This window comes from Rhincodon typus, chromosome 27 (genome assembly GCF_021869965.1).
Source record: "Rhincodon typus isolate 14 chromosome 27, sRhiTyp1.1, whole genome shotgun sequence".
NCBI classification, from domain to species: Eukaryota; Metazoa; Chordata; class Chondrichthyes; order Orectolobiformes; family Rhincodontidae; genus Rhincodon; species Rhincodon typus.
The window spans coordinates 21,662,638-21,666,496 of NC_063358.1; the positions used below are offsets into that span (position 1 = coordinate 21,662,638).

Sequence of the window (3,859 nt, forward strand, 5' to 3'; positions counted from 1 at the left end):
CAGCAGGCCAAGCAGCATCAGAGGAGCAGGAAAGCTGACGTTTCGGGCCTAGACCCTTCTTCAGAAATTCTTCATTTCTGAAGAAGGGTCTAGGCCCGAAACGTTAGCCTTACTGCTCTTCTGATGCTGCTTGGCCTGCTGTGCTCATCCAGCTCTACACCTTGTTATCTTGTATTTTTATGGCACTTTTCCTAGAATCATAGCATCTCTACAGTGTGGAAGTGGTCATTTAGCCCATCAAGTCCACACTGACCCTCCGAACTGCATCCCACTCAGACCCACCCCTCTACCCCATCTGTGTAACCCCGCATTTCCTATGGTTAATTCATCTAACCTTCACATCTGTGGATTTCATCTTCATGATCTTAGAAATGCAAGATAAAATAACTTACAGCCACAAAACAACAATTAACCAAATGATTCTAGGATTGAAAGATTACATTTATGAAAGAAAGCTTGAAAAACTAGAATTTAAGGAGTCAGTCATGAATGTTCACTTCTTCTAATGCCTTACTCCAGCTTCAACTGAAACTTTTGGCTTTGTCTTCCTCTGCTTCCTTCTTGATAACTCCAATACCATTTGGGGTGTTTCCCATCCTTGACCATCCGTAAGTGTCAGCTCATTGAGGACTTACGTAAACCCACACTAAATCCTGCTCTCCTATCACTCAGACTAGATTGGAATGAGTGTTTTGTCTTATGAGGAAAGGTTGGTGAGACCAGGCTTGTTTCTATTAGGGTTTAGATGAGTGAGAGGTGACTTGATTGAAGAATGGTCTTGACAATGTGGGCATGGAAAGGATGTTTCCCCTTATGGGTGAGCCAGAATTAAGGGGCATTGTTTTAAAATTAAGGGTCCCCCTTTAAGAACAGAGATGAGGAAAGTATTATTTCTTTCAGAGCGTTGTGTGACTTTGGAACTGTTTGCCTTGGAAAACAGTGGAGGCAGTGTTATTGAATATTGTTAAGGTGGAATCAGATTGATTATTGTTAGGCAAGCGAATCAAAGATGGGAATGTGGAATTCAAAACACAAACAGATCAGCTATGACCTTATTGAATGGCAAAGCTGGCTTGAAGGTAAAATAGGCCTCCTTTTAATTCATATGTATGTGTCATCTCGTGTAGAAATTTCTTCATGCTTATGACTCTCTCAAGATTACATTCCCGAAATCATACCCAAACTCTCCTTTTCTTCTCATTTCAACTTCCTGCCTTAATTTTGATCCACCATTGGCTGTTGTGTTTTCAGTCACCAGGCCTATTGTTCTGGAATTATCTCCAAATCTTCTGCTGCTCCAATTCTCTCACCTTCTTCAAAGCCTTCCTGAAAGTCCACATCATTGTCTCACTTTTTTGCTCAGACCCTCCTAATATATCTAAGTCCATTTAAAAAAAAATTTGCTTCCATGTATCAGTTTGTGATTTTATTTCCAATATTAAAAGGTGCCATATAAGTGCAAGTTTGTGTTGTGAAAGCATCTATTCCAGATATAGGCTCAGCATTTGCTGAAGGAGTTAAAATGAACATCACAATTATTTTTTTCCACACAGTTGTTACTTGTGTTTTGTATTCCTTCTTGATGTTAGTTAATTTTAAATTAATGTTCTTGAGTTCCACAGTCAAAGTTCAAGCAAAATAGCCTCCATCATGTCTACTTCTCAGCATTTTAAAGGGTCTAGGTCATGCCTGCCCTCACAAGCAGAGCTGATGACTGGAGATTACTTTGCAGTTATTTCACAAGTGTTCTCAGTGAATAATGCAAAAGAGCTGCTGGTGCTCTTAAAAGCAGGCACACCTGACTTTTAATATCCTGTCCTTGTTCTTTATTGTCTAGACAAATAATTACAGCTATTTATCCTGGTCCTTAGCAGTACTGTAAGGAACCGCGTTGAAAGAACTGCGCTAAGATGATGGCCAGTACATCAGGGCAGACAGCATGGTGTCAGTTAGTGTGGCAGATGGACACACGGGACAACATGTAACAATCACAGGGTATTTCCACAGTGCTTATGTCTCTGTCACATGTGAGAATAGAAAAGAACGAACCGTGAGGTTTCGAGCACATGTTTTCTATACAGTCATTTTCATACAATGCACATTTATGTATGTGCGTATGAGCAGGAGGTGGTAGTGGGTAGAGAGGTCTCCTTGTATGTAACTAAAGCACAATAAACTTTATGTCTAATGCTTGAAAGACTGTGTCAGCAACAGAAAGGAAAATAGTGGCCATCAATGAAGAGAGTTATTTTCCTTGGCTGTGATTGTTATCAGTCATTGGCACCAGTTGCTAATCAAGTAAGTTTTATTCAGTGGCTCATTGTTCCTTTTGCCCATGACTGGCAACCTAGATCCTACCTTAAACCAAGATGATGTATTGTGGTGGCTGTAAACCTGCAATTCTCAGATCAGAGGCACAAGGAAAACAAACTAGTTACCTTCCACGTGTTGTGGTTGTTAAATGGGAAGAAAGCAGCTCCTGGCTGTAAACAGTGAAGCTTTCAAGTAAGAGAATTGGTTTCCCTCAGTAGCCCATAGTGCACAGATGCCAGAAAAAATGTGGCTGTGGCTTCTTATCACCTCCCAATCTAGACATTGCTATTTTTAATTTACATACTGTGTCTGAACAACAGCTTGCCAAATTCTCATGAGTCAGGGCCGATATGTCCTGGAGGGCATTTTTCACTAATTCACAAGTGGTGTCCGTCAGCCAAGCCAAATCCCCGTCTCTCTTGTTTAACCCTTCAGGAGACTTCCTGTACCACATCCGATCAAAAGAAAGTGCTAAGCTTCTGACAACATTGGAAAACCACAATCCCATCCAGGCAGAACAGTCTGAATATCTAATCACTTAGATTTCTAGAAGCTGTTACTTTTTAGATGTAGCAGATATTGTGCATTGAAGCAATGCGAGGAACTGCGAATAAATCCCAGATACCAGCGAGTGTGGGGTAAACCTGTCAGTTGTTGCTAGGGGAGTAGAGAAACGTGTTATCAAGTAAATCTCTCGGAATACACCATCCAGGGAAACAGTCATTCAGTCAAAAGGATGTGCACCACCATTCCACAACGTTGCATGGAAAATAGGAATTGAGGTAATCCTCTTTCCTACCCAACTTAAGATAATGCCAGAACTATGGAATCCAGTGGTGAAATGGAAAAACATGACACTTAAGTAACAATCACTTACCAGTTCACATAAGTCATCCAGTAGGCTATACTTTCCACTTAGAAAGAACTTGGCTATATGTCTTTTCCCCACCTTCAAAAAGGGGGCTAATTATCTCTCACTGAGCTTGCTTCGCTGTCCCAAAATATCTCTAGTTCCTGGAAAATTTGAGTACACTGACAGCATCCCAAAAACATCTGATAAGAAATAACCAGGTATGACATGCTGCTTATTTTCTAACCATTCAGCAGGAGTGGGTGGAAAAGGAGTTAATGCTTTAAAGGCTACAGTCACAATTCTGCAATTAAAATGTAAAAAAAAACCTATACGGCTTTGGTGGAATGCAGTCCTCCCACTTGTGTTCCATGGCAGCAAGATCATGTATAGATATGTGCTTCAAAAACATCATTTACCTTTGCTTTTTTGGCTCCAGTCCAGACACTAGGCGCCAAGGAGAAATTAAACCTCTTCATGGCACATCTACTGACTATGTTCACAGGAAGGTTTCAACCCCCTGCACAAATGGAGTGGAGGGACACTGAAATTGCATTTCACCACAATTATTTTGTCTGTTTAGTCCTTAAATGCTGGCAGTTTTAAATGGAAATTTCAACAAAGAATAAATCTACAGAAGTCAGTTTAAGTTACAAATGGGTTTGATGTTCAGTTGTAATTTAAAACAAAATCAAC

The 3,859-nt window shown here is 40.4% G+C and overlaps 1 long non-coding RNA gene across 1 annotated transcript in view; it reads right to left on the reverse strand.

Moving 5' to 3' along the window:
- Nucleotides 1-3,358, reverse strand: part of LOC125486308 — an 8,899-nt gene extending 5,541 nt beyond the window's left edge. The window contains exon 1 of the long non-coding RNA XR_007264996.1: nt 3,191-3,358. This is a non-coding gene — a long non-coding RNA (uncharacterized LOC125486308). The remainder of the gene's footprint in view (nt 1-3,190) is intronic.
- Between the last annotated feature and the right edge of the window lie 501 nt (nt 3,359-3,859).